Source organism: Neopelma chrysocephalum, unplaced genomic scaffold, assembly GCF_003984885.1.
Source record: "Neopelma chrysocephalum unplaced genomic scaffold, ASM398488v2 Primary Assembly neopelma1_96921, whole genome shotgun sequence".
Taxonomy (NCBI): domain Eukaryota; kingdom Metazoa; phylum Chordata; class Aves; order Passeriformes; family Pipridae; genus Neopelma; species Neopelma chrysocephalum.
The window spans coordinates 2,849,097-2,870,408 of record NW_020925564.1 but is presented as its reverse complement, the minus strand read 5'-3'; the positions used below and the strand labels follow the sequence as shown (position 1 = coordinate 2,870,408).

The 21,312-nt window shown below is 38.3% G+C and overlaps 1 protein-coding gene across 50 annotated transcripts in view; it reads right to left on the bottom strand.

The window, feature by feature from the left end:
* PTPRD (protein tyrosine phosphatase, receptor type D) overlaps positions 1–21,312 on the bottom strand; it is a 436,352-nt gene that overhangs the window by 325,647 nt on the left and 89,393 nt on the right. Inside the window, exon 1 of one of the 50 annotated variants that reach the window (XM_027670586.1) lies at positions 20,142–20,983. The exons of 48 other annotated variants lie outside the window; for them this stretch is intronic. The gene's annotated coding sequence lies outside the window, so the exon portion shown is untranslated. Of the gene's footprint in view, positions 1–19,421; positions 19,490–20,141; positions 20,984–21,312 lie in introns of those variants that run through there. One more of the 50 variants, XM_027670587.1, reaches the window with a different exon arrangement.

Sequence of the window (21,312 nt, the reverse complement as noted above, 5' to 3'; positions counted from 1 at the left end):
ATCCAGGTGGTGCTCCATGCATTCCAGCTGGTCATTGACAACACCACCTCATCGTCTCCCTGGCCTGTCCTCCCTAGAGAGCCTGTATCCTTCCAATCCAACACTCCAGTGATAAAAGCCATGCCACTGCATTTCTATCATGCAAATGAGATCGCAACCCTATGTCTCTTAACTCCTCTTGTTCATTCTCCATGCTATGTGCATTAGCATAAACGCATTAAAGTTGAGCCCCTGTGTCAGACACCAGATCAGTTATTACTGGGTCAGAACCACCTTGTGGGGGTATGGGGGGGGTTGGAAGGGCTAGGCATGCAGAAACATCATCTGCTGGCCCATGGCACGAGGGTACATGTAAGGCCTGCAGCCAACACGGCTGTGCCCATGCAGAGCACATGGTAGGGAAAGCCATGTAGTTGGGCTATCAGTAAGGTCTGCCTGGTGGCCTGCCCACACCATGCCCCCTGGAGCCTCTGAATGTCTGTGGCACCCCATACTTTGGCTAGGTGGACAGTGAGTGGCAGTGAACCAAAAGTCCGACCTAAGGGCAGTGGCCACAATAGCCAAAGTCCATAAATAGACACGCCCAAGGGCTGGATCCCCTTCTGCCCTCCTGATCTGTCAGTGTGTGACCTCCAGAGTGGTAAATATGTCTCTCTCCCCTCATTCTGTCTTCATTCTTTCTTCTCTGTGGGCAAGTTATACACGTATTGTTCTGTATTTCACTTCAGTTGTATGGAGTTTGTGTTTGCTGGGTGTAAAACAAAGGTTTCCTACTCATTAGCAATGCTTATTAATCTGTAGTGAAATGCTTTTCCAAAGGTTTGCACGTTACTTCTGTAAAACCCCTTCTGCCAAAACACCTATATTCTCACCAAATTAAAAGAAATCTCTTAGAGAAAAACATGCAGTTTTTCTCCAGACGTGAACTCAAGGTATTTAAGAATCAAAGATTTTGCAAGTGTTTGTGTGGGAAAAATCTCTTCAAGTCTGAAATTAAATGTCCACCTGATAAGAGCATGGAGCTTCTGGACCAGAGTGTAACACCCTGCTGAAGCTGACTTACTGGCTGAACTGGAATTCCTTTGTGCTTCTTCAGATGCTCTACTGCTGACGTGATCTGTCTCCAGGCCCTGGGCATCTCTTGCTGGCACTGGCATCAAACTGGTAGAAGAGGGATGGATTGAGATTCTCCTCACCCCGCAACTTTAGTCTGAAGCCCTTTTAATCATCTTGGCAAGCCTATAACCAAAGATGCTTTTCTTCTACCCATCAGTCCTCAGCAGGCCAGGCTTCTCAAAGCAAGTCCCATGGTCTCAGTAGTACGTGGCTGTGGCACCAATCCTGCAACCATTTATTGATTTGTTACATTCAACTGGTCCTTTCAAACCCCTTCCCCTTGACTGGGAGGACTGATGAAAATACTACCTGAGCTCCAGAGAACCTTACCAATACTCCCATAGTTCTGTAATCCTTCTTGATACTTCTCAGATTGCTCCTGGCTGTATTGCTGGTGTCTATGTGAAACAACAGCATGGACCAGCTCCTCCTTCCCCACTGAAATAGCCTTCTTAGGTAATCCTTTCATTTAATTTTTCTCACCCTTTTTACAATTTTAGGTTTCTTTTTCCCAAGGCTGAGATTTGTGGCTGACATACAGCCTTTCTGCGTCTATGGCTCTCCTTTGTCACCCACTTAACTTTCTTTAAATCACATTTAAACTGTAATTTTCTCCCTAATTTATAGCCAATTTTGTATGAGAACAAGACGTTTTAGGAATGTTAATGAGATATGGGGGCTTTAACATGTAGGTCTCTAGATCAAAGTCAGCTGTAAGCAGCACAGGCCGCTGCAGATTTGGTGGTGTTTTTACTGAACTGTGGAAGACACACTGATAAGCCTCCATCAGACTTCAAGTCATATATACCATAACACTGTATAATAATATATATTTATATAAACTACTTTAATATTAATATATTGATACTACTAATAATATATTTATATAAATTATATATAACAGCATGACACCTGTTTGGCATTGGCAGCAGAGAGATATGGGAAATAAAGCTTCCAAAGTCTCAAATTACTCTCTCAGATGATAATAAAACTACCTCAGCCCATCAATGTGTAAGAGCACTGGTCATCTACAGAATCTGCAATACATCTTACATTTTACACAGTTGTGTTGCATTAATCAATACAGAGATTTTAGATTAAAAACCACTGAATATTCTTGTATTTTATCAAATTGCATGTGAAAGACAGCATGCTAAAAAAGCAATATGTATTTGATTATGATGTTTAAAAGGTTACCCATCCTTGCTGTATTTATTTTTTTGTTTATTTAGGGCAATCTTATTCACTTATTTTAATAAATTTAATGCTCATTAAAGGAACAGAGAAAAAAAGAGCACTAACAGCAATAATCATACTTCATGTAAACAGATGCCATCTGAAACTGCATGCTGAGCTCTAATTAAACATGGTTTGGGACTGTCACTACACCCCTTGAATGAGAGGTTACATTTATTCTTCTGCTAAAAAACTCAGAAAAAGTCAAAAGATTAATGAATATGCATGATTTGAAATATACGGACCTATTGTCTGGGATCAGGGACGGAAGAAGAACAAGTCAGACACTGAAAATAAATTATGTGGTAATATCCAATTTCCAAATACTACTTAATGCTACTTGGTAGGTGAAAACAACATTTATTCAAATATTTCAAGTCCAAAATATCAAATGAGTTGTGATCTAATATATTCAAATAATGCCACATAATCAGGTTGTTAACAGTTCAGGTACAAATATATTCCTCACAAAAATAGCCCTATTGTCCATTAAAAAAAAAAAAAAGGAACAAGTTTATAAATTGCAAAAAAAAATAACGCTCATCACAGATAGAAGAATTTGATTTTGGTAAACATGACTTCAAACTTGACTATTATTACCCAATAATAGTCAATATTTTCTCTTTGATCTTTCAAAAACTCCAATTGAAAATGTTTCTGTATTAGTCACTCTATGTTCAATTCGATACATTACTGGAAGTCTCCCAGGAGACTTTACAAGGCTTACAAGGCAAAGTACTCAGAATTCTACAAAACACGATCTACACCTGTGGAATAACTGGCTCACGTGAGATCTATCAGCCACTAACACAGACTTCACGTATCCAAATGGATCCAGTTTTTAACACTCATACAAACGACTGAAAGCTGACTGTAACAGTAGAGCAACATATCCTCATACTGTTTAGTATCCACTTTAATAGGAGCAGAGGGGAGAAACTAAGTTTTAGATTTGTCACATGCCCTTTCCAAAGAATCTTAAAAGTATCATCATTTCAGGGTGGTTTTCCACATTCTATGTTCATTCCTCAACCAAATGGAATTAGGAGGGCCATAAAAAGTCTGAGCTTGAATTGGTACCATAGTATTTTATCTATTCATCGTGTATTCTGAAAGACAAGATTTTGCTTTAGAAAAGAAGAATAAAAAAAAATGGTGAAAGAAGAAACTGGTCAGAAGCAGCTTGCTCCAAAAGTATTTCAAAGTTTTGCATGATTACATGCAAAATACAAGGAAATTTACACTTTACCTCATTATAAATACAAAGCAGTGTCACTTGAGACAAAGCTGATATATAACTAAATAAAAAGTAGCATAAGGACTTATCATTTCTGATGGAAACCCTCAAATGCTTCCTTTTTTTTACTATTAGTTTAAAATCCATATATAGAAAGGTAGAAAGTGAAAGAAAAAGAAAGAAAAAAGATAACACAAAGCTGCCAAATTTCTATTTCACCAGCAATGTAATTCAGAGATGGGAAGATCTTTATCAAGGAATCTTAACTGTCACATCATTCAGGGAACATTTCTGTTTAAACCTACTAGTGCTTCATTGTGAATTCTAGTTCTAATTCCTGTAACTTCAAACAAGCAATTTAAACATCAAAAATGTTCAGTCCACATTTGTAAAAAAAAAGCTTTAGGAGTTGCAGTCAGAAATTACTACCCATGCAGTAACACTGGATCACTAAAGAAACTAAATCTAAAAAAGTATGTTTTTTCCAGCAAACTTTCCGCAAACTAATTCATGTGTATGGCAACCATGAAGAAATGTTGAGACTGAGGGTCAAATGCCTCTTCCCGCAGGAAAGCAGGCTTCTTACCTGCAGATGGGAGTGCCAAAAATTCATATCGTTAGTCTATCTAAATACAGAAACTGCGTTCTTTAAATTACTCAAAATTACTCAAACCTAGATACCCAAACAAAAACCTACCATCTATCTCATGTACAGTACAATGGGTGGCTCATCAGTGAGCCTATATGCTCTCAAATGGTTACAGCAGCACCAGCAAAATGCTTCCCTCACCATCTTGCCTCTTTTATACAGCATCACACATACATAATCAAGGTGTTGTGCCGATCAGACCTAATGGTACCAGAAAAAAAGACTAGCTACATCACTGGTATTAATACCTGTAAAGAAAGAAGGGAAGGAAGGAGGTAAGGGATAAGAATAAAAACAAAAAGCATTGTTCATTACCTAATGGCAATAAAGGTAGAACAATCAGTAATGCACAGCAGAACCTTCCAAATCTAGATGAGGATGCATCTGAAAAGTACCTACAGAAATGTAAATATCACACATTTCTGGTGTCCAGAAATCTAATCAACAAAATCTAATGCATGCAATCTTCTTAGCCACCATGAAACTCTCATTTCTGTGTATACACATTTGTCTGAGTAAGCACTCAAGAGACCTCAGGACTAAAAAGTAGTAATCATCATGTTTTTCACTTCCTAAAGAAAAATATTTATCAATTTAAAAAAATGAATCTACGTAGCTCAGTCCCACGTTATTTTTATGAGACAACTGTGGTTGTAACCATTTCGATCCTACAGAGAAAGTTATACAGAAAGGAGAACTTCCATATACTAATTTGCCAAATATTGCTTCCTAAATAACTACATTTTATAGAAGCCATATTCTGTTTTTCTTTTAGTGCTTTCTGACAACAGAAATAGATTCAAGTTGTAATTTACTTGTATCAATTTCCTACTTTACAAGTGTCCAGTAAAATCATTCAAACAGCATGACAGATAAAAGGCGGTAATAAAAAGCATTTTTGGTCTTCAGAGAGCTATAATGTGCACTGAATACGAACAGCAGTTAAGGAATAAAAATTAAACAACAAGCATACACATACTTAACAAAGTCCTGCTGGTAGGTGGTTGTAAGACAACTCCTAAATATATTTTAGTATCCAGAAATTAAAAATGATGTGCATTGATCCAGTAATCCTCAAAGCTCTTAGAGTGACTTTAATCTACCTGAGCACAGAACTACTTTAAGAAAAATCCTTCTAGACCTTGCCAAAATCTGACTGCAGGGAACAGCATATTTTTATAGTCATAAAAGCAGAACAACAACAAAGATGTAAAACACAAGGCCAATGGCAGCTAAAGCTATCACGTTTTTTACAGAAATAACAATCAACAGTGTGAAAATTACTGGTAAAACAGGCTATGAAGTATGAGATGAAGAGAAAGTTGATTGTGAGTTATAGTAAAATATTTTTAGTAACAGCAGCCTGACAAACTAAAGGCTAAAATGTGTATAAAATGTAAAATTAACACAAACTTTTGCCTCCCACATACGTATATTTCACTAGAAGGCTGTCCTTGATGAAGTTTATTGTCAAATAATAACTGCACATATCAGAAGGATATCAAAACAGCAACTGAAGCTTACTAGTGGTAGAAAATATTGATACAGACTAGCCACAAAACCATTGCTTCAAAAAATCTAATATGTGAAAAAACCAAACCACAACAAACAAATAATAGATTCTATACATATCGTGTCGTCTGTCCTACAAAAGAAGGCAAAAACATTAATTTGAAGACAGCTTTTATTCCACACAGTAGGAGAAATCTGAGACTCTTACAATTTCAATGAATACTTTCCTCGCTTTATTTTTATTTGACTTGTATGATTCTTATCACCCCATCTGAGACTCATTAATATTTGTTTTTATCACAAAGTCATCTGACTGCTCTGTATTAGAATGTTTATTCCTCTACTGATAAATTCCTGTGCACTGAATTATGTAAAACTACGTAAGCAATCTAAGACTTCAGTGAAGTAAAGGGGTAAAGAGGAAACTGGAAGGCTTAACACCCCTAAGTGAATCATGTAATTTAATAAAATTCTACTTCAAAACCAAAGCAAGCCTATGCTATACACATCATCTCTGTCAGCAAATCTAGCTGATAAAATGATACCAATTTAAAATTACTCTTCTAACTATCCAGAGAAAAATACACCTTCATACTCTTAGATACAACTTCCACATCCTTTTGGCCTTCAGCTCATTTATCATAACAAAAATGTAAAAAAGGCACTTAACTTATAGGAAAAGAACACAGAAGAGCAGCATTTTAAGAGGAATAAAAGCTTTTTGAGAAGAAAGGGTGGACTCTCAAAGAGAAGTAACATGAAAGCTGGACAAAATGTCCATAAAGCCCTTTCTTAAACAAAGACTATGGCACTTACACATAAGATGTCACATAGAAATTCACAGTAAATATATTACTTATATAGCATAATCTACAATTAAATGTCATCTAATATCTGCATTTCATTCCACAGACTTGCATCAAACGATCAACTTGTTCACTGTTTTCAATATTAGCAAAATTTTTTTGAAGTGCAAACAAAAGTTGTTGAAGTATTTTACCTAAATTATTTCTCCATCACTAATTCAACATAACCGTGAATATAGTTCAGAACTATAAAATTATGTAAAACAGCACAAGCCCAGTGGAAAAAAAAGACTAATTTATCTTGTAATATGTAAGTTACTTCTGCTAACTTCTTCAGTTATCAGATTAGGAACTGTTTTTTACCAATCCCTTCATCCTCTACACAACATGTTAGAATTTTTTTTTCTGTAGTTACTCCACAAGACAAATCATTACCTGTAGTAAAAATACATTCTCTTTAAAACTTCCTTATTTTCCTTATAAATTTTTAAGAGTTTCGCCTTTAACCAGTGCTGTATTTTGCTATACTTAGCTTAAAAACAAGTAGGTATGAAAATGAAATGCAAAAGAAAAAACAGATTAGAGAAGATGCAATAAAAAACTGTTTAGCGTGCATTGTACCTTTGAATCTTTGCACAGATCTCAGCCTATATTCAGATAAATACTGAACAGATCTTCACTAAAATATTAGCGAATATGAATTCATTGGAAAAATTTCTTGGCTTGACTGGGTACAGTGTTTCAGCCCTGCACTGTGGTTTGGTGAAAGACAGAAATTCCTGACAGAGCGATGCCTATAGTAGTGTTCCTGTATCATGTAAAATTAAAAAATGTTCATGAACTGAAGCATTCATACTTCTAGAACAGATTGTGACTTGTTATAGACCTCTTACTTGTTAATATTTTTTTCCTGTTGTCAAATGACAGTGTTCCATAATGCACACAAACGGAAACACAGTCTGTGTCTACTTCACATTTCAATAGTCTGGAGAAGCTTTGCTTGCTCCATATGAAAACTGAAAAGAAAAATAGTATGAAGTACTAGTATATTACTTTTATTCTTTCCATAAACGAAGGAAAGCAGTAAACCACTTCATCTCTTGTCAGCTGTGTTAATAATATTGATTTGATCATTACGAAGAAGAGGCAAAAATAGTGTAAAGCAGAAATTAGCTTTTTTTACTTCCTTCCCCTCCACAGACTTAAGTGTCCAAATTAAACATAAATCAATTTAGTGTGTATACTTGTTTTTAAACCACACACATTTATTTTTAAACCCACATATACGCTCATGGATTTCAGTGATGTTAGATAGCAGTGAAGTTACCCAGATATATGGTTACGGGTATGGGCGAGTCTTAGTTCTCTGCTGAATGCTATCTTAAATGAAGCTTTTTTCTTTATCCTTTCTGTCCTTGCGTACGTTTTCACATATATGTTCTCATATTTTTACTATACACTTTTAGTGCACAGAACGACAGGACAAAGAACCAGCTCCTGCTAACCTGATGTGTGATTAAATCCATTTAATACTATGGAAGTATGTGCATTAATAAAGTGAGCCATATACAGCATACAGTTCTTATTGCCAAGGACTGCTTACACACAAGCATTTTTCTTCCACAAGGAAGCTCATTTAAAAATAATCCTTCATTAATCTACAACAGAAAATTTTCTTTCTAACTCTTATAAAAAATACTTATAAATCTTCTCTCATTTGTTGTTTAATATTAGCAGGAGCTGTGAATGTTCTGTATCTTCGAAGTCATTTCAGGGAATCTGGTTACATTACTCTCAGCATCTATATTTATTTTTAGCTATATGTCTATAAACAGCTTTTTTCTTCAAAGTTATCCTTAGAATTCCAGATAATTGTAAAAGATGTGAGAGAAAAGTGAAAATAAGAGTGGTTTACAGTGAATATTTTTTTCTGTATTATTCATATTCTATTAAGCAATGACACAAACAAGGGACAATTCTAGGCTGTAAACCACAGAAGATGCGTACAAGGATTCTCTTATGTATAATGCTGCAAACACTAAGGGGATTTTTGCAAAGTACAGCTGACTGGACTAGTTTTTATTGTTCTGTGGAACTTTGTAATCTCTCTATCTGGGCAGTGTATTTGGGATGCACAGGTGTACAATTCCTTCATACCTCTGGGTCATCCTAAGAATGCAGCTCTAAAACTATTAATAGTTCAAATAAAAACTAACAACGCAAAAGAATATATATGATACAACCATCAGTCTCAAATACATTGAAACACCCAATAAAGGACCATAGAGCTATATAAAATTACGTCTGATTTATTATTTTTATTCAACCTGAGGTCTAAGAGTCTGGGCATCTGAGAGCATTACGTAATTCCTGATTGCCATCTAAGCAATCAAACATCAACTCACTCCACTAATGCTCATTCAGTTATCAGTTATTTGATTACTAGTCACACACCAAGCCTTCTCACATAGCTGTAACTTGTAATATAGGCATGTCTTACAACTGGTAAAATACCCAAGAAATCTATAGTCCAATTAAAAGGAAGCCACAAGATTTTTGAAGGATAAGCTTCACCAATACTTTGGGTTAAGAAACAAAAAAAAATTGCCTTATTGTTTCAACAGTCAAAATCTGAAAGTGATTTGCTCAACATAAAAGATATTTTTCATAGTCCTCCAAAAGAAGGCTCTGCATTTTTTTAAGGAGTACTCTGGTATCTTCAAGGAAGAAGTAAGGAAGAAGTATTTGAGATGGACTGTCTGTCTGTCTTTCAGTCTACACACCATTAAAAAAAACCAGAAAAATCCTCAGCATTATAGGAAACATAAAGAAAGATTACAGATGGGAAATCTGAATATGTTTTTCCTTTCAGCAAGTTTGAAGGTAAAAGGGATTGGTTCATCAGGAAACAAAGAACTTACAAATATAATGTTTATCCACCAAATATCTGAGCTATTTGCAAACAGAAAGCAGGCACAAAACATTGACAAGTTCTGCAACACATCCTGATGCACAAGGACTCAGTGAGAGAAACTTCTGAAAACTGGTCTTTATAAGAACAGGACTCTGAAATTACCAAAAGCCACGTCCAAATAGCCAAACCCCTAATTTTGAAAGAAGCTTCAGAATCTGTATAGATTCAGACAAGCCACAAAAGTTCAGTACTAGCTTCAAACCACTACAAAGGGCAGCCAAAATCACAATTAAACATCTATGACAAGGGTGTGTGGTTACCTGCACTCTCAGCAAAACATAAACTCTCAGCTGCTACAGCTTCATTCCCAATAGTGGAACCATACACACCAAGCTCCCCTCAGCAGCTACTAAATTATGAAACACAAGCAACTCCAGGCAATACCAAAAATCTAGTAACACAACTGTACCTCTAACTGGAGCAGTCATCTACCCTACTCTAACAGGAAAAAAACTTACAAATGCAAGAGCAGGAGGAAATCCTGCGTAATTATTGTATACGGGTAAGTATACGTGTAAGCCAAGAAAAGCAGCAATTGTTACCCGCTAATAATACCTCAGAAACTCAGTAGGTGGAATAATAACTGCATTGGTGAGAAAAGCACAGCAAGAACCTGTCTTAAAATTCTCAAATACATTAAACATGATGAAGAAATACAGCATACTAAGAAAAATACAGTGAGCATGACAATGTCTGACAAATGATGTCTATTGACAAAATTTAATGCTTCAAACCATTAACACAGCAGTTTTGTGTTCTTCTAAAAAATACCTGTCTCTGATTCTACTTGGAGGACCCCGCATTGAAGTGAGCTTGAAAACTCTGGAACCTACACTGCTGAAATTTCTGAACTCAGAAGTATGAACCTGCAACACTTTCACCAATTTATTTGGTGAGAATAAATGATCAGGACTCTGTCTCAATAAAAACTGACTCACTGTGACAGAGATAGGATTTAAAAAACTGAATTCAGTTGAATAACACAAAGACTTAAATGGAAGGCTATACCTGGAAAGAAGAGAGCCAGCATTCACAGTTAAATCTAAATCTCCTACCACTGCACCTAGAGACAAAAACACCAAAATAGCACCAGAGATACATTTATTTGCTGTTATACTCATGCAGTTCTCTAGACACAAGGAGCCGAGAGAAGCTGTCAAACAGGTCTCTTTCTCTTACTGTGTTCCTTCTTTTCATGTGGAAAACCTCTTGCTGTGAAAAATGGGAAGTGGTTGAGAAAACAAAGAATTTACCGAGAAAAAGAAGTTCCTATCCAAGACATAAAAGAAAGCACAAAACTTTTTAAAAAGCAGGTAACCTAGAGTTATTCAAATACCTCAACAAAGGCAGCATGTGCACAAGTATACACGTGGTGTCATGAGTACACCAATGTCTGTACTGAAAGACTGCTTTCTAGATATTGATACATAGTCAAAGAAATTGGAGATCATTGAAAAAAGGGCATGTCCATAACACTTTGCAGAAGTAAAAAAGTATCAGTTAAGCCTTTGAGATCCTAATGACAGTAGGTTTCAGAGGAGATTTATGCAACATAACAAATAGAGTACCCAACATTCATAATTCAAGTGACATTCTGAAAACAAGGACTGTTTAGGGAGCCTCTCACAGGTTATGAGAGTTCACAATATCAGATATGTTCTAACAATGAGAAGCAAAAACTGCTATGGAGAGTTACATTTAAAGGACACATAAAGACTCATTCCAGAGAGAGTAAAGTACAGTACGGAAGAGCTGGTATGAAGCAGACAACAGCATTTTTTCAGAAAGACACATTTCTCCTTGATTTACAAACTGCTGTTTATAAAACTGAGGACAGATGTCCAGACGTGCAATGCAGGACAAAGAACAACTTGGAGAAAGAGGTGGGAAAGGGACATCCCCAGTCACAGTAGTGAAATCAGCATTGATACTATGGCAGTTTTTTGTTAGTAGGAAAATTCTGAGGTTGTAAAATTTCACTCTTTACTCTTTCAAGTGCGTGAATTCAGGTTTCCTCCCATCCCCAAGTTCTCCAGTGTTCTCAAGAATTCCCTCTCATTAAATATGAAATACATTTTAACACCATTATCTGAGCAACATGTAAAAGCTGCAGAAAAAATCTCTGCCTAATTTTCTCACTGGCATCTGCAATATGAAGTTAACCCAGGAAAACAAAAATTTCCCATTAAAATAGCAAATTCTTCACCTCCTTACAAGAATGATAACAAAAAAGGCTGAAAAAGCCACTTGTCTGTCTAATAAGAGTTTACATCTGTTAAGGACTGCTCACTATATTAACATTTCTACTCAATTGTCATCACGGTAGAAAAATCTTATCACACTTTTCTTCTACACATGACAAACAATTAATTTTGATTTTTTTTTATTAATCTCTGTCTCTCTAACCTGGAGTACTCCAGACAGAGATCACTAAAGATGAAAAAAGTTTTAAGGCCACTGCACCTTCCATAGTTTATGTACTCCCCAATAAAAAGTACAAAGACTGATTGAGATTATAAATTCAAATTGCTTGAAGACATAGAAATCCACATCTCTAAGAAGTCCAGTAGTTATCTTCATGCTTTCTAGTACCTTTGGAATAAGATTACTCTTGTGCACTAGATTAATAAAGCAATCCTATGAATAAATTGCCCAGAAGGACATGTATCTGTTCCATCAGCTACCACTGAACAGATGAAGAATACACAATTCCTTTTTACATATATGCAGTATTTACTCCATTCAGCCCCAAACTGTCTATAACTAAGCTAACTGAAATACTATTGCTAAAATCCTAACACTCTGGGGTTTTTTCCAGAGTCCCTGTAATCATGCAAAATTAAACCCAAGGAATGCTAGGATTGTTACAGGGGTATGATTGCTCTTGCAGGCATTCACTGCCACCTGCTAGCATTAGAAAGTACAATGCTCTCTTCATTATCTACTGCCTTGATAGATTTAAAATATTCAACTGGTCAATATGTTGATAATTCATATGATCATTTAAGACAACTTTTGAAAATGTTAAATGGGAAACAGGTGTAAATTCTACATATTTAACTTAGTGACAACAAAAATGTACACTGATTATCCATTTCTCTTCAATAAAAAAAAATGCCCTAGAGTATCATTAGTATCAACTAAGGCAAATACTTCTTCAATATTACACTTTTTCATTCACGTGCCATGTACTATAGAATAATTCAAGGCTTTTCATGTCAAGCAAAAATAATATCCCAAAATACCCAAATCATCAAAAAAAAGGTAAGAAAAACAGTTTCACTGCTTGGAAAATTCTGTTAATCAAGAGCAGATCATTGATGCACTTAATGGTAATGAGCAAAAACTCCATTCTTTGTGAAATAGGTTAAAAAGGAAAAAAAAAATCTAATAATAGAATCCATATTTTATTTATAGTAAAGTGAATTGGTAAATAGTGAATATTTATTACTTAAGCAAAGACAGTTTTCCAAATAAAGTTGATGGCATGCTGCCAGTAAGTAGAATACATAGGCATTTGGCAAAATGCCAGTTCCTTGATCCAAAACTGTTCTAAAGTGATTCTTGCTGGATAAGTATTTCTCTTTACCAAAATGCTTCTTACTCTCTAATTTATGAGATACTATAAATCAACTCATCAGATGTTTTATTAAGCTTTCTTCTCTGAATTTGAATTTAACCACTGCTAGGATTACCCAGGGTAAAAGTGCTATCACTTAAGCAAAGACAGAAAAGAACTATGGATCTGATCCAAATAATGCTGCTGTCAAATAAAATCTTTCTCACCCATCACTGGGGGCTTTGAGCCTATTAGGACTGCTCTTCTAAGGCTTGACAGAAAAATCCACCTATACCATTAAGGTACAAATTAATATAAACAACTCAAAAAAAGTTTGTAAGCTTAACAATAAAGCAGTCTGGTTTTCTGTGCATCTTTCTCAAACAAAATTCACTGTTTAAAAATTAATCACACCACTGCATATCAGAACAAACTTCAACAGCTTAGAGAGGGTAGATAGTTCAAAAATAAAATCTGAAAATCTGATCTTAACAAATACTTCTGAAAACACAGGTTAAAGCCATCCAAGCTATCCATCTGTATGGGCAATACATATTGTCAGACCTGAACTAAACAAGGTAACACTAAATGTCATTTAGTCTTTCTACCTGATGAATATCTACCATTTCATCACTGATTAATATCAATTCTGCCTTGGTTAAGCTTGATGAAAACTATTAACATATATTGTTTCCACAAAAAAAAAAAGATCCTATTTTTAGGTAAAAAATGAGAGTATATTCATGCTCAGAAAGCTGTTAGAAACTTTAAGCATATCTGAAACAACTGAAACAAAAAGCGAACAGTGTCGATTCCAAATTTGTTGACATACGTTAAAATAATATGTAAGAAGTTCTAAATGAAGTCACATCATCCTATTTACTTTTCTAGCTATTTCTGTGTGTTCCTGTGAAACGAAAGGGTACACTCATGACTAAATTTATCCTTATTATTCACAAATCTACTTATTCTTTCTCACTAGTATGAATAGCGTTCTGAACAAGGCAGCAATACAAGCTCAGCATTGAACACAACTAGTTGATGTGGGCTTTTTTTTTCTTGAGAAATGCTACTGGTTACTTTGGCAAAGAGATTTAAGGCTGTAAATTCCTATCCTCCATCAGCAGCACTGACCTCAGAGCAAACCCCACAACTGGCTACAGGCATTCAACATCCATCATTGCTCCTGAAACCTAATCTTTCAGGGAAGGACAGCTGCACTGGGCAGCAGTTAAGCAGCTTTCTAAGATACACTATCATCCTAAACAAACAAAAATAAATAAATAAAACTTCCTGTCCTACTTTCTGATCAGTGTTTTAGAAATCTCTCATTGCTTGTTCTTCACACCAAATGAATGAATTTTACCTGCACATATGCAGACAACGTTCGGAGAGGGGAGGGGAGGAGACACGAGGGGAAGGGAGGGAAGGAGAGTTCAAAAAGCGGTTAAGAATTTTTTTTAATTCAATCATCATACTAAAGCAAGAGGAATCACTGAGTTCAAACTTAGCAAACAATTATTTTCTGCAGATCAGAAAGACTATGACATTGCTACTTACATGTACATGAATTTTCTCTTGCTGAGTCAAAGCAAGTAACAAAAAACCCAGACTTTTGGGTAAAAGCAACGAATAAGCCAAGGTGAGACACTGAAATCAAAACAGGATTGGGCAAATTTGTAACAAAAATGTATATTTAGTTGCAAATTTCGGACCTAAGCTACCTTTGTTTCAGTCAGGTTGGTGCTGACTTCATACGATTCTTCATAAAAATCATCCAATTCTGACATCTAAAAAGCCAGATTTTACACACCACTTACTGAACTCAGACTTACAGATAGGTAATGTCCAGAAGACTAAAAACTGTAAAAGAAAGAGCAATGCACTTGCTTGTATTACTCAATACACCATGTTTGATATACCGCTTAGGAAAAAGCATGCATTATCTGACTACAACAATATGTGAGCAGGTCGGCTGGCACTAACCAGGACATCCATTTTGATTGTCTGCAAACAACAAATTAATTTGTATACCAGTGGAGTGACTCCAATAACTGGAAGATTACTAAAAAACCAAAATAACTCCACTGTGCTTAACTATGAAGAAGCATAGGACGTGATAGTATACTATTAGAGCATGTCCTCCGGTATAATAAATCAAAGTGTCTAAAATTCCATCATTCTCAGTTGGCTGAGAAGGACGTTTTCTGCACATTCTTTGTATTTGAAAGAACACACAGAATCTCCATCAGATATCAAGTATAAATAGGGAAGTTGATTTTTGAAAAAATCTCTCTTTTGAAACTCTACTGAGATCAATCACCTTCTCTTTTTATTTTCTATTTTCCTTTCTGTTTCTGTGCTACTAAGGTTATGGAGAAGGCTGTCACAGCATGTAAGCAGAAGACACTGAAAGAGATAAATCCTAGGGAATATTTTAGGGAATTACAGACTATGTATACCTGCTGGTGTACTTAAAAATAAGCTGACAGTATTCAGTTTGACTTGTCATTTTTATGAATGAATTGAAAGAACATTAATAACAATTAAGCTTTTAAAAAGCAATGCTTTCAGAATTTACTCAGTAATTTATTCAATTTAACCTACTTTTTTACAAACAAACCATTTTTATTATTTTGTATCTATTTTCCCTGCATCCTAGCTATCTGCTTCCTATGGGAAGACACAAACATGCAATATTTTTATAAATATTATCAATAACCAAACAAAAGCCATCTGAAATATATGTTAAAATTGTGAAGTAGTAAACATAGTTCTATCAATGCACAGCAGCTTGAATAACAGTGAAGCTTGCTGGAAAGGAATTTACAAGCAAAGCGCTCTCATGCTACCTTTTTCTACATCATCAGATTTCTCCAATTGTACCGCAGCTTTCACCGCAGCACATCACTAAGAGAAGTAAGCTTTCGCTCTTCTCCTACTTGGTAAATCCCTGATAATATAAAAACAAGTATTTTTAAGCACAGATTCTTGCTTTAGGCTGCCAAGTTGACAGCGTACATTCATTAATTGGCTTCATTTAAGGCCTTTTCCAAAGAAAACAAGGATTAAGCAAACAAACAACTCACAGAGTATGTGAAATTGAGAGTTTTCATAAAAATATTGTATGTTGACTGTGTTATGCCAACTGTTTTTAAACAGAATTACAACAAAAGCAAGCTCCTGTTACAATAGATGGGATTCTACGACTGATACTGAACTTACACCTTTTTCTCCACTTAAGAGGACAAAAGCTTAAAAATCACCAGTCTTACACAAAAATGAAATACAATGATTAGTAGACCTGTACTATATTACTCCTCTTGATATCCAAAGCATATATGAAGTGCCTGTCCTCTGTATGTCGGAGCCACCGCCTTGGTTTACTGACAGTCAGTAAAATTTGCAGTTTTGAACAGACATTTATCATTTGAGAACACCTTTAAATGAGATTTCATTACATTTCATCAAAACTTTACCTAAGGCGCACACACACATTTCAGAAAATTAATCTCAGTCAATATTTGCAAAACTGTTGTTGGTAATAAGACAAAAAAACCTCTTGCTGGCCCAACACCGAATGATATATAAAACTCTGATGTTTTAAAGACAGCTTATTAAAAAATTAACATACCATAGGGAAACTGCATTTTGATTCCATGACCTTACTGTGATTCAGCCTGAAAATCCTTTCAAATGAGAATTCTCAAAGAGCTTAGTAACGGAAGTTCATTTCGAAGGAAATCCAATATGCAAATATTTCAGCTGTGCTCTTTTACAAATTGTCTGCCTTGTCAGTTTGAAAAACTGAAAACCAACAATGGAACAGTGTAAGTATACCTGACCTTATTGCATAATGTCTATCAAGAATGCCATGTCTGGTGGATTTTAAATTTTGAAACTGACACTCAAAAATGTATAGTACACATCCCATAAATGCTGACTACACTCCAGCCAAAGCCTTGGAGCCAACACACTCTCAAACTTACATAACACTTACAAAGCTAGTTTAAATACACCATCAATCTATGTCTGTTGCTGCCTTGAAGTAATCCTGTTTAGTTTATCTTTTAACCCTACACTTGCATGGAACTGTACCATTACTAACCTAATAGAAAAAACACACGGGCAACAAACCGATTTTCTCAGCTTACAGAAAATATGAAAACGCAGAGAGACACTCAAATCTAACTTTGCCCAAAATTTGCACCTCCTGAGTCAATGTTCACCCCCAATTCCCATAGCAATCAGGAAAGTAGGGAGGAAAGAACTATGCTGGACACCATACAGGACTGGAGGAAATGGATGAAGTAGGGTAAAAATAAAAACTAAATAATATACAATTTGTATGCATCTCCTAAGAAACTGCAGTCTCATTTACTAGTGAGCAACAAATAACTAGCAACTTTGCTTTTGACATTAGGCACCTGGGTAAAAAATGTCTGGTGAAAGTGAGCATATGCCATGCACTGGTATCTGCTGTATGAGAGCAGTTTATACAGGCCCCTAGTGGCTCAGCATACACAGGAGCAGATGAAGGGGAATTCCTACTCTTCAGCTTGTGTAGTTTTGGTCCCTGCATTACTCAAAGGCAGGAATGAAAGACAATGTTAAAAATGAAAGGTCATTCACTGACTAGACTTAAATTGGTATTTAGTTCTTTCACGCACCCCCATGCCATTCTTGCAAACCCTCTCCTAAGATTAAGCTCTGATTTGCTATCACCCGTTGAGTTCACTGACAGTGCTGGTGTTTGAGTTACATAACCATCACAGCAGAACACAAAATTCACATTATTTTTTAATGCTCATTTTAAGAGTAGTATGACTGATGGGTCTAAAAGCAGGTCCTAAGACCCATTCGTGAAATCTAGAAATACCAAGATACCGTTTTCCTTACCATGCACCATTCCTGACAGCTTTCCACAACATACACAAACCATAATGAATTTCTTAGTGTCTTCTTAGAGTAGAGGACTACTACTTAGAGAAAGCTTTCGTGCTTTAAGTGGATACAGAAAAGCTATACACCATTTATGCATTGAAAGAAATCTAAATATACTCCACCATATTACCACAAGTGACAAAACTAAAATTGGAAAGCTACTCGTGTAAAAAGTCTCTCATTAAATCCTTCCTTTCTGTGTAATACTCCGTACCTTGAAAATCCCAAGCCAGTATATTTACTGCTTCTAGCAATTTTGATTGAGTGAAATTTGACAGCTGAATTTATTAAACTGACCAGTTTGTCAATTTCACACATTAAAAAAGCAGTAATAGCACATCTCATGAGAAGGAATGTAAGGAAGCTATCAAAAAATTGCCATCTAAAGTAAGGTACAAGTACATATGATTGTATTTCGGACAGGGGATAATCTTTTTTTTTTTTTTCTCTTCAGAGTTGCTCCATTCATAACAAGAATTGTAGGAGCTTTGTTGCTTCCAGACCAGGAGAAAATGATGTCATTTACTACACACTTTTACAAGAAAAGAAAGTACTGACCATTATATCATTATAAGCCACTAGCAGATACCAGAGGAATGAAAAATATAATATATACACTTTTCCATCTCTGTATCAAAATTCCCAATAAATGTCCCAATATACAGAAGTTGCTTGTGCCTGAACAAAAGGTATGTTGGAAGCGATCTCTGAAAGACTGAGAAGACAATCATAGCTTCCCACATTAACCCTAAGTTTAAGAGAATACAAGTGTCACCAAAAATACTTAGGTCTGCAACTGGGAAACTCCAAAGCAAATCAGCATCTATAGATTCATCCCCAATGTAACGCTGTCTCAGGCGGCAAGTGAAGGAACACATAAAAACCTAACTATTCTGTGTAAATAAACTGAGCTATCTATATACGTCAAAACTGGGAATATGGACATCGAAATCATGGTAAAGAAGCTGCCATCCTTCCACGAGGCAGTAACTGTACAAAGGCCAGGCAAAAGACTAAAATACGCATGACAGCAGTTCTGAAGAAGTAATACGGAGGAGCAGACATTCAAAAGCCATACATGCAAGGCTGAGTGGTAATGTCTTAAAAACGGAAGAATACGGTTCTGTTGGGGAACCGAGGGGACAGTAAACTGGCAAAACAGGGGATTCGGTGGAAGAAAACAACTGTTTTATTTGCAAGTCTGGGAGAGCCCAGTTGCAGCAGTGAGGAGTGCCTGCTTGCACGGGCAGACGGCGCAGAGGGAGCTGCTAAGTTTGCTGAACAAATTCAAGAACCCCTCTGTAAGCGCTCGGAAAACTGAGTTTTCAGCCCGATGTGCCTCCTTTCAAGTGGTTTCGCGAGAGTAAACAAGAAATTAAAAGCCTAACCTGAGAAAAGCTTCGCATCTCCGTGCCTCCCTGCTCCGCCGAGAGACAGCAGGAGGAGGAGGAGGAGGAGGAGGAGGAGGAGGAGGAGTAGAAGGAGGAGGAGGAGGAGGAGGAAGAAGAGGTGGTGGTGGAGGAGGAGGAGGAGGAGGAGAAGAAGGGAGCCCTGCTCGGACCGGCGCCGGAGGTCCCTGCCTGCCGCTCACCCCCACACCCCGTCTCCCAGCGGCAGGCGCCTGGCCTCTCACCCTTCCTACCTGCCCCCTTCTCTCCACCCGTAAAAATAAGCAAAATAATTAATATTAATAATTCTCTCGCCAAAGCAAACAGCCAGTGTGTAATTACCGTACTCCCCCCTCCCCGCCCGCGTACAGCGGCACTCAGTGGAAACGTCGACTCCGATCCATCAATCGCCCTCTCCCTGCCCCATCCCCCGTCCCCGCACCGCAGCTCCCCTCGCTTGCCGAACAGGCCTCACCGCCAGGCTGACACCGGCGGGGAGGCGCGGGGAGCGGGATGGCAGCGGCCGGGGGGGAACCCCGGGGCACCCGCGGGGAGAGTTGTCTGTGAGGCACATGTGTGCGGGCTGCGCGCACACACACACGCACACACGCACACACACACACACACACACTTTTGTGTTCACACCCACAAACGCGCCGAAAGAGGCGGCAAAAAGGGAGCGGCGGCGGAGGAAAAATGGGTCAGGAGCGGGGCAGTTACCTGGTCATGCTGGCTCCCCCGGTCCCAGCAGCAGCCGCCGCCGCCGCCGCCGCCTGCCCGCCTGCCGCCGCTTCCCGCCGCCGCCACCTCCTCCCGCTACTGCTCCCGGTCGGCTCCGGGGCGGCCAATTTAATCCAAGCCCCGCAGCAGCAGCGGCAGCAGCAGGAGCCACCAGCGGAGCCCCGTCGCTGCTGCCTGGCGCTCGTGCGTGTCTCTCACAGTCCGGCACCGGGGAGCGAAAGAGAGTCAACGAGAGTCCGAAAATCCAGCATCCAAAAGAGCCAGGTCCGCGCCTGCCTCCTCCTGCCAGCGCCGCCTCTCCTCCGCGCTGCTCTGCTCCGCTCTGCTCTTCTCCTCTTCTTCTCCTTCCTGCGGCGGCGACGGCTGCTGCTGCTGCTCCCGGGCGCGCTCTCTGTTCCCGAGCTGCTGCTCCGTTTCCCCTCCTCCTCCTCCTCCTCCTCCCTCTCACTCTCTCTCTCTTTCTCCCTCTCTCTCCCTCTCCTTCTTCCTTCCCTCTTCGCTCTTTTTCCCCCCCTTCCTCCTTTCCTTTCCCTTTTTTTTTTTTTAGCACATTCCTTCGCTACAAATAAAAGCGAGGTGTTCCAGCCTCCCGCCCCCCTTCCCACAAAAAGTGCAGTGCAAACAAAAGCGAAGAAAGAGGGCACGGGGTGGGCGGAGTGGGAGGGCAGAGGCACGGGAAAAATCCCCAGAAACCGTCCCCGAGAGCCGAAACAGGAGCAACCCTCCTTCCGCTCCTCCTCGCCCCTAGGGGAGAGAAGGGGGACGCCGTGGGTACGGTGGGGACGGCGCTCTCCCGTTTCGTGGGTTTGTTGTGCGGTTTGGGTTGGATGACTCTTTGAGCGGTCTTTGTTGGGGGGCGCGGGGGGTGTTGTGCTTTTGGGGTTTTTCTGGCGGCGTGGTTTATTGTTGTTGTTTTGGGGTTTTTGTTGAGTTGGTTTTTTGTTTTTTTTCGTGATTTTTCTTTTTTAATCCTCTTAACGCTGTGTCGACCACAGGATCCGTACGGCCCCAAGTGTTGGGGAAAGCATGCTGCCGATGCCCGTGCCTATGCGTGCGCGAGGATGCGGGGGGGGCGGGTGCATGTGGAAGCGATCCAGGAGCGGCCGCCCCATCCCGGGCCGCGGGCCGGCCGGGAGCGGCGTCGCGCGGT